At 53.9% G+C, this 9,880-nt stretch overlaps 1 long non-coding RNA gene across 1 annotated transcript; it reads right to left on the minus strand.

Moving 5' to 3' along the window:
* Nucleotides 1-4,064: 4,064 nt before the first annotated feature.
* Nucleotides 4,065-9,650, minus strand: LOC142010458 (uncharacterized). Its single transcript, XR_012644804.1, has 3 exons — nt 9,274-9,650; nt 7,544-7,698; nt 4,065-4,200 (listed from the first exon to the last, which is right to left on the minus strand). It is a non-coding gene; the product is annotated as an uncharacterized LOC142010458 (long non-coding RNA).
* Nucleotides 9,651-9,880: the final 230 nt, after the last annotated feature.

The following is a 9,880-nucleotide window of genomic DNA, read 5'->3' on the forward strand; positions in this document are numbered from 1 at the left end:
TGTCAGCAGAAGTTACTGTCGGAAGATATCTTCCAACAAAACTTCTGTAGACAGATCGTGGCCAGACTGCAAAGTGGACTGACAAAGCAATCCACTCTGTCCGCAGAGAGCAACCAGTCTTTCCAGCCACTCTTGCAACAAAATGGACAACCAGAAGCACAGCAGACAAGGTTGCCCGGTGTCCTGGAAGCCCTGTCTATTGAAAGACGGCCCCCTGGAACCTCCAGACTGGCTCTCTGTGGACAGATCTCTGTTGACAGAGGTGTTCTGCCTCCTGGAGGAGAGGAAGAATGCTGTCAACAAAAGTGCTTTTTTTCTGTCAATTTACTGCTGACAGAATGCCTTGACAAAGTAGACGCTCCATGGGTTTTGTTGACAAAACTCTCAAGTGTAGACATAGCCCAAGAATTTTGCTTGACAAAAGCCTGAATTAAAAATGCATAAAGATTCAGCACTTAGTCCAATACTGTACTTCACCAAGCCCAGAGAACACAAGCTACTTGAGATCATGAACTTCTACAGAATTCACAATAGCTGTGTCTACACATGCACGCTACTTCGAAGTAGCGGCACTAACTTCGAAATAGTGCCCGTCGCGGCTACACGTGTCGGGCGCTATTTCGAAGTTAACTTCGACGTTAGGCGGCGAGACGTCGAAGTCGCTAACCCCATGAGGAGATAGGAATAGTGCCCTACTTCGACGTTCAACGTCGAAGTAGGGACAGTGTAGACGATCCGCGTCCCGCAACGTCGAAATTGCCGGGTCCTCCATGGCGGCCATCAGCTGGGGGGTTGAGAGACGCTCTCTCCAGCCCCTCAGCTCACTGGTGGCTGCGTGGAGCAGCCACTTAAAGGTCCCCTCCCCCGCCCTGACTCTGCAGGAAGCTGAGGCAACGTGCAGGCTGCAGCCTGCACACGCGGCTAGCCTGCACAGCCCTCAGCCACCCAGCCAGCGGCGATGGCGAGCCAGCAGCGCCCCCCAGCGCCCCCAGGGGAACCCCCCAAGGGGAGCCAGGGCAGCCAGCCCAGCCAGAGGGCCAGCCAGTCTGGGAAGCGGCAGCGGGGCCCCTCCTGGACAGAGGCCGAGCTGCAGGACATGCTGGGGCTCTGGAGCGAGGAGGAGGTGCTCCAGGTAATGGGGAGCAAGAGGCAGAACGCGGATGAGTTCGCTCGGCTGGCCGATGGCCTGGCTGCCCGGGGTCACCCTGCCCACACTCCGGATCATGTGAGGAGTAAGATGAAGGAACTGCAGCAGGGTTATGCCCGGGCCCGGGATGCGGCCAGCCGATCTGGGGCCGCCCCCGTCACTTGCCCCTTTTACAGGGAGCTCAGGGACATCCTGGGCTCCCGGCACACCTCCTCCCCTCCAGCCACCCTTGACACCTTGGCTGACGAGCCCCAGCAGGCCCTGCAGCCGGAGTCCGCCCCGGAGGTAAGCCCCGCACCCCAGGGGCCCCCCCCGGAGCCCACCCCCGGGGACATCGCGGCAGGAGGAGGAGGAGGACGGGGGGGTGCTCCTCCACCGCAGAATCCCGGCTGCAGATCCTCCTCCTGCCATCCCGGAGCAGCAGCAGGGCCTCCGACCCCCGGGGATGTCCAGACTGTGGGAGTGGACCCACAGATAGGTAACCCTCTCTGGTGGACACCCCTGGGCTTGAGGGGCTGGGGTAACAGAGATGTGTCCAGGGCCCCCCACACGCTCACATGGCCATGGCCCCAAGGACACCAGGGCCATGGCCCTCACAGCACTGCAGCCATCAGCCCCTGCCCCACCCCACCCTGCATGACAGTGCCATGCCCCATCCCCGGGCCAGGGGGCAGCGGAACCTCGAGGGGCCCCCGGGCGGAGGGGGTGGGACACCCCACAGCAGCAGCATGTGATGGAGTGGGGGGAGTGCCCAAGGGAGACTCAGGCTACATATGAGCCACCAGAGCCGAGGAGCTCCCAGGGCCAAAGGAGGATCCTGGCGCTACAGCTGGCAGGTGACACCTCTGCCCTGAACAAACAGGAGGGAGGAGCCGAGCTGGCTTGGAATTGGGGGGCGAGGGCGGGGGCCACACGTAGAGGCTAGGGGAAGGGAGAGCTGGTAGGCAGCCAGCCAGAGGAGGGGGAAAGCTGCATCCCAGAGGGGCCCCCCTTGGGGTCTTCTCCCCAGGACGGGTTGGAAGGACTGTCTCTTCCGACAGCTGGTGCTGTCACTCCTGGGATAAACTGGGCATCTGTGGCCTAAGAAACCTCTCCTGCTCTCAGACCCTGAGGGGTGAAGTGAGAGTCGCTCCCACCAGGGGACGGGGTGCAGGGCAGGGGGACCCCTGAACCTCATCCATCACAGCAGCATCTCCCGGGGACGGGGATGGGGAACCTGCAGCACAGGGCGGGGGGGACAGAGGCCACGGCTCGGGGCCCACACTAACGCCTGTCTCCATTCTTCTTTCCCCCCTCCTGTCCTGTGTCCTGCACCTGCACCTGCACCATCAGAAGGACCGGAAGAGAGCGCCGGCAAGGCCTCAGTTGTCCTGGAGAGCCCTCCGGGACCATCGCTCCAGGGCAGCCCCTCGGCCGAGGAACAACCGGCCCCGCGGAGGGCTAGACGGCGGACCCCGTGCCTACTACCACCGACAGCGACGGACCCCCAGCTGCTGGCCATCCTCCGCCGGCAGCTGGAGGTCTCAGAGCAGCACCTCCAGCTGCAGGAGCGGGCGCTGGCCTGGCGCCAGGAGGCATGGGGGGCCTATATGCAGACATTTAACTGGCTGGTTGACTACCTGGCCCCCCATGCCGCGCCGGCCGAGCCATCGCCCGCCCTGCCCGCTCCTGCAGCCCCACCACCAGCTGCTCCGGCCGTCGCCAGCCCGTCCGCCGTCGCCCCACCACCCACCCGCGAGGGCCAGAGCGCTGAGGGACCCCTGGAGCCACCTGAGACTCGCTGGCACCGATACCTTCCGGTCCAGCCCACTCCCACCCAGCCACGGACCAGACTGCAGGCGCGGCGGGGCTCCCAGCCGGGCACGCCCAGTTCCGGGCTATAGGGGCGACGGGCCCGGGACGTGACCCCCCCCTTGTTGTATATAGTTGGACCCTGTTTTTTTGGTGCCCCCGTTTGCCCCGTCCCCCCCATGTAAATAGTTCTCCCCTTTCTCCTCCCTGGTTTTCTTTTTATTATGTATGCCACACAGTTGTTTCTTTGGTTTGTTTTATTTGTGTACATATTTCTTTGGTTGAACGTTTGTACTTAGTTTTCTGTTTGTGCGTCACATATTTATTTACACCCCAAAAAAAAAGGTTCGGCCAGAAAAAAAAAATTTACGTTCACCCACAAGTTCGTGCTGTCATTTGTCCAGGACAAGTGGGCGGGGGGGCGGTGGGGTGTTCCATGGTGTGGGCGTTGGGGCAGGAGTGTGGGGGAGGAAGGGGCGGGCAGTAGGGGGCCTGGCCAGAGTTCACCCCGTGGCCTGTTGGTCGAAGTAGGCCCGCAGGGCCTCCCGGACCCGGGTCCCCTCGGGGTCCACCTGCCGACTGGGGGCAGCAGGTGGCTGCACGTGTGCCCTGCCGGCCTCCGCGGCCCAGCCCTGCAGAAAGGTCTCCCCCTTGCTCTCCACGAGGTTGTGCAGGCCGCAGCAGGCACCCACAATCTGGGGGATGTTGTTGGGGCCCGCATCCAGGCGGGTCAGGAGACATCTCCAGCGTCCCTTGAGGTGGCCAAATGAGCGCTCCACCACCTGGCGTGCACGGTTCAGGCGCTCGTTGAAGCGCTCCTGGCTAGCGGAGAGATGGCCCGTGTAGGGGTGCATGAGCCACGGCCGGAGGGGGTATGCCGCATCTGCGATGACGCAGAAGGGCATGGTGGTGTCCCCCAGAGAGATCTCCTGCTGGGGGATGTAGGTCCCCGCCTCCAGCCGGCGGCACAGGCCCGAGTTCCGAAAAACCCGGGCGTCGTGGGTGCTGCCAGGCCAGCCCACGTAAATGTCCTGGAAACGTCCCCGGCTGTCCACCAAGGCCTGCAGGACAACAGAATGGTAGCCCTTCCGATTGAGGTATCGTCCTCCACTGTGATGCGGGGCGCGGATGGGGATGTGAGTCCCATCCAGAGCCCCGAAGCAGTTGGGGAAGCCTAGGGTGGCAAAGGCGGCAACAGTGGCATGTGGGTCCCCCAGCCTCACGAGCCTGTGCAGGAGCATGGCGTTGACGGCACGCACGACCTGCAGAGAAAGCACATGGGACAGCCCCAATGAGGGGTGAGCAGGGTGTGCGTGGCCCTGCCCTGGCCCCCCTGCCCTGCCCTGCCCTGCCCTGGCCCCCCTGCCCTGCCCTGCCCTGCCCTGCCCTGCCCTGCTCTGGCCCCCCTGCTCTGCCCTGCCCTGCCCTGCTCTGCCCTGCCCTGCTCTGGCCCCCCTGCCCTGGCCCCCCTGCCCTGCTCTGGCCCCCCTGCTCTGCCCTGGCCCCCCTGCTCTGCTCTGGCCCCCCTGCCCTGCTCTGGCCCCCCTGCCCTGCCCTGGCCTCCCCCTGTGGGTTCTCTTACCTCCATGAAGACAGCCCCGACGGTGGCCTTGCCGACACCAAACTGCTGCCCCACGGATCGGTAGCTGTCCGGAGTGGCCAGCTTCCAGACAGCGATGCCGACCCGTTTCTCCACAGGGAGGGCACGCCGCATGGCAGTGTCCCGGTGCCTGAGTGCGGGGGTGAGCCACTGGCACAGCTCCAGGAATGTCTGGCAGGTCATCCTGAAGTTCCTGAGCCAGTGGTCATCGTCCCACTCCCCAAGCACCAGCCGCTCCCACCAGTCGGTGCTGGTGGGGTAGCTCCACAGCCGCTGGCGTGTGAGGCGGGGGGTGGAGCGGGGTGCTGCAGGGGTAGGGGTTGAGCCCTGCTGCCCTGGGGGCATCTCCTCCCCTGGGGCAAGGAGGTACTCAGCTGCCTCCCACATGGCATGGGCCAGGGCAAGCCCTGCTCCTGCCGGGAGGGCTGGGTGGACCTCTAGCTGCTGCTGCTGCTGGGGGTCCATGACTGCTGCGCCCAGGGTCTGTGTGCCTATGGCTCCTCAGACCGCGTGCTGTGCAGGCTGAGTGTATGTGGGAGGGGCCCTTTAAGGGAGCAGCTAGCTGTTGCCCTGGAAGCGCTAGTCCGCCCGTTGACCCTGTCTGCAGCTGTGCCTGGCATCCCTATTTCGATGTGTGCTACTTTGATGCGTAGACGTTCCCTCGCTGCACCTATTTCGATGTTGGGCTGAGCAACGTTGAAGTTGAACATCGACGTTGCCGGCCCTGGAGGACGTGTAGACGCTATTCATCGAAATAGGCTATTTCGATGTCGCAACATCAAAATAAGCTACTTTGATGTAGGCTTCACGTGTAGACGTAGCCAATCACAGGCCAAAATACTGTGTGTAATAAAATAAATATGAAGAGTGACTGTGGCCATGACATACTAGAGCCCCAGAATGTTATTTACCTCAGATTTGTTATTTGATGTAGTCACTATATGTGGTAGGTGCATAACCAGACCACAAAATTTTTAGTGTAATTGCATCCAAATTTATAGTCAGGAGACAGCCCAATGCAATCGCTTACACCTTGCTGACCCTCTGCCAATTCTTAGAGGTGCTCCCACTGCAGAGGGAGTCAATTATCACAGTAGGAAGTTCTTGGTCCACTTGCATTCCTCCCCTTTGGGATCGGGGGAGGAGACTTCTGCACCTCTCCCTTGTCAGCACCATCCTAACACACATTGGCAGGGATGAGCCCCCCCAGGTAAGTGTCCTGGCTCCTCGCTTGCATTTACTCCTGGAGAGTTAGTCACAGTTCTCCACCCACCACCACCCCGAGGAGATGCCCTCCAGATGATGCACACAATGTTACTGTTCTTTTTTGGATCTGGAGCCTAAATCAGTAAGTTTCTGCACTAAGCACCTGTGAAAAGTTACCACAACTAAACAAGACTAAGGTATGTTGAAATTTTGTCCTCTGCGCAGGGAAGAATCCCAGCCCTCTGGCTGTATAAAAAAGAAAACAACTCCTAGGTTTCTATACAAGGATGATGAAATACCCAGCAAACTTGGCACATCTAAGCTGTGTCTACACGTGCACGCTACTTCGAAGTAGCGGCACTAACTTCGAAATAGCGCCCGTCGCAGCTACACGTGTTGGGCGCTATTTCGAAGTTAACTTCGACGTTAGGCGGCGAGACGTCGAAGTCGCTAACCTCATGAGGGGATCGGAATAGCGTCCTACTTCGACGTTCAATGTCGAAGTAGGGACCGTGTAGACGATCCGCGTCCCGCAACGTCGAAATTGCTGGGTCCTCCATGGCGGCCATCAGCTGGGGGGTTGAGAGATGCTCTCTCTCCAGCCCCTGCGGGGCTCTATGGTCACCGTGGGCAGCAGCCCTTAGCCCAGGGCTTCTGGCTGCTTCTGCGGCAGCTAGGGATCCATGCTGCAGGCACAGGGTCTGCAACCAGTTGTCAGCTCCGTGTATCTTGTGTTGTTTAGTGCAACTGTGTCTGGGAGGGGCCCTTTAAGGGAGCGGCTTGCTGTTGAGTCCTCCCTGTGACCCTGTCTGCAGCTGTGCCTGGCACCCTTATTTCGATGTGTGCTACTTTGGCGTGTAGACGTACCCTCGCAGCGCCTATTTCGATGTGGTGCCGCGCAACGTCGAAGTTGAACATCGACGTTGCCAGCCCTGGAGGATGTGTAGACGTTATTCATCGAAATAGCCTATTTCGATGTTGCTACATCGAAATAAGCTATTTCGATGTTGGCTTCACGTGTAGACGTAACCCTAGTGACATAAGGAAACACTCCTTCCCTGCCCCATTACATCAATTAACAGCCCACAGAGACCTCGACTAGAGAGCGAGCATGGGGCAACTGATGGGCAAATAAGCAAACAGGAAGCAGCCCTGAGACTAGGGTTCCTATATGACTCCAAAGCTGTTGCCAAATTATGCAAAAGCTGCAGCCCACCTGGAAAACTCCTGGGACCTGGTCTCCTCTGTCCTTTAAGCCCTTTCCCATTGTGGGAGCCACCAAACGGACTCCCCCTTGTTAAGATTGGGCCTTCAGTATATGGTGAGAGATGTTCTCTGAGCATCCCAATACCATCAAGAAATTATAATAATAATTAAAAGCAATAGGTTGGCTAGATTTACAGCATTTTGTGCCTCGTAATAGGGCTAGATGGGTAGCAGAGAAATGATGAGTTAACTAAGCACCTTTTTTCTCAGAGTTGTGCTGATGTTACTGAAAATGTTGGAAGTCCACCAAGGAGGTGTGATTGATTAAGACCTTGTCTACACTATGTGGTGGATTGACATTGCACTGATTGATTCAATGGCCATCAATTTATTGCATCTACTATAGACATGACAAATCAATCTCTGAGCACACTCCCACTGACACCAGAACTCCATTCCAGCTATGTAGCTGGAGCAGAATGATGGTGCCAAATAGTGTAGCCAAGGCCTGAGTGTCAGAACAGGATTAGTTTAGGCTAGATGAGACATTCAATAGGGGTCAAGTTTGCTAAAAGGAAAGGAAAAATCATCACCAGAAATATTGGTCCAGGTTCACTTCTTCACCAAGGTCTGCTTAATGTGATAGACGTGGTAGAATCATCAAGGAGTCCTCTATTCTTAAGCTGTCCACACCTTATCCCCAGCAGGAGCCCAGAAGCTGCTTCTGCTTAATTCTGCTTGCTATGGTCTGCAAGGAATCATACAATATATTAGGGTTAGTGGTGCGCAGGCAAGCCTCACCCAAAAGAAGCCCCATTCACTCCTTGACATGACATCAATCAAATTGCAGAGTGCAATTGCCTTATTAGAACTCCTTTATTTTAGAACAACTCTTACTTGGCCTGTAGGACCATATTCACCACTTTGTACTTAGGGAGGGAGAGAATCTAGCCCATTATATTTAAACAGATGGGAGGGAAGTCTTAATACTAAGATCTTCAGGGTTAGAATGTGTAGCTTGATGGTCAAATTCTCTGCTGGTGTAAATGGGTGTAGCTCCATTGACTTTAGTGGAGTTTCTCTCATTAATATTAGCACAGAACTGTGCCCATTATCTTCATCTTTGCACTACCGGAGTCAGCTAAATAGCCTTTCTCTTGAGCTAAGAAGGGTCAGTGCTTTGCCCTCCTTTTACAAATATCATAAAGGCTTTTTTGTTGTTAACAAGAGTACTTGGCTCAGTTTCATGGCTGGATTTTAATGACTTAATTTAATTTTTAGCAGAGTTGAATTAGAGTTTTTAGTGCTTTTTTTTTCATTTTGGTGAGGCATCAAAATCTTACAGCAGCCAAGCAACAGAAAAATAAAACTTTATATTATTTATAAGAATCACTTTGAAACAAAATGTTCCTCAAAATTTTCCAGAAGACATCAGCAGCAATTTAAAGAGCAAGTGCCTGAAAAAATGTTGTTCTACACAGTTAAGCAGTCTTTAGTCTAAAGCAGTCCAAACAAGCATCTGAATCCTTGTCATTTTCAAGGACTGTTTTTTGTGTGTACTGATCTATAAATCAAAAACAATTGGAGCCATTTTAAAATGCTTAAAAAATAAATAGTAAGGGTCTATTTTTCTTCTCTTATTCCTGTAAATCAGAATTAACTCCAGGGAAGACAATGGAATGGCAATGATAGGAAACAGGGTGTATGAGGAGAAAGGAGGCTCAAAGAAGGTTTGATCCAAAGATGAGTGAAGTCAGATTCTGGTTGACTTCAGTGGGTTTTTGATCAGGCCCCATGCTCTCTGTTTGGACAGACAACCTGCCCGACACATTACAATACATTTAATTTTGAAATGGAAAATCTCTAAACTAAAGTATAATTAGTTAATAGTACACAAACAACAACAAAAACAGGTTATGAAAACACCATCAGGTTCTGCTATAAGTAATGTGTCATTAAACTACAGATAGTCCCCGACTTATGTTCTGAACACCTGGTGGTAACTCGATTTGGTCGTAAGTCGGAAATACCCTCATATAGGTAGCTATCAACTGCCCACTACCAGTAATGTTTATATTATTAATTGTCTAGTTCTCCAAATGTAAGAAAGAACCTACAAAATAACAATCAACAACGAGAAAAAAAACACTGAGGGCAGAAGCACAAGGAAGAAAAACAACACAGCTGCAGTGACAGCACACTGAAATTGATAAACATGAACTTGAAATATAAAACACAATGCAATACAGTAATGTAAATAATGCAATGTAAATATTGTACATAAAATAATGTAAATAATATTACTACTGTACGTGAACTTTACCTTTATTCCTGGTATCGTCATGCACACTTGGATTGATAATTATGAAGGTGAATGAACTGAATTAATTGGATGAGGAATGGGAGGAGGTAGGTGACAATACTACAGGAACAACGTCATCAACAGCAGATTCTTCTTTTACTTCAGCAGTGCCTCTGCTTGTAGAAGGCATTGGTTCAATAGGAGAGGCAGAAGTGCGGGGGGTTTTCTTAAAAAAAAATATCCATTTTGGACTGAACAGTTTGTTTTTAATTCTCATTATAAATTTCTTTAGAGCAAGCCAGGGCGTCCTGAATTAAACTATCCACTCTTGAGAATCTTGCAACATTAGGGTTCATTTTTTCAAATGTGGATTACTTCATTTATTTTGCCGAAGGCTGCAGCCAGTTCTTTCATCACAATTTTTCTGGGGGGTTCTTCTTCTTCCTGGGCATTTTGTCTCTCTTTCTCTGCAACCCTCTCTGCCTCCAGCTCCATTAAATCTTCATTGCTCAGCTCCTCCCCAACAGCCTCAACCAGCTGGTGTATGTCTTCATCATCCACTTCCAGATCCACTTCTTTCGCCAGCAGTGAAATTTCTTCCAGTGCTTTTTCTTTTTCAAACACTTTG

The sequence above is a fragment of the Carettochelys insculpta genome, chromosome 3 (genome assembly GCF_033958435.1).
Source record: "Carettochelys insculpta isolate YL-2023 chromosome 3, ASM3395843v1, whole genome shotgun sequence".
NCBI classification, from domain to species: domain Eukaryota; kingdom Metazoa; phylum Chordata; order Testudines; family Carettochelyidae; genus Carettochelys; species Carettochelys insculpta.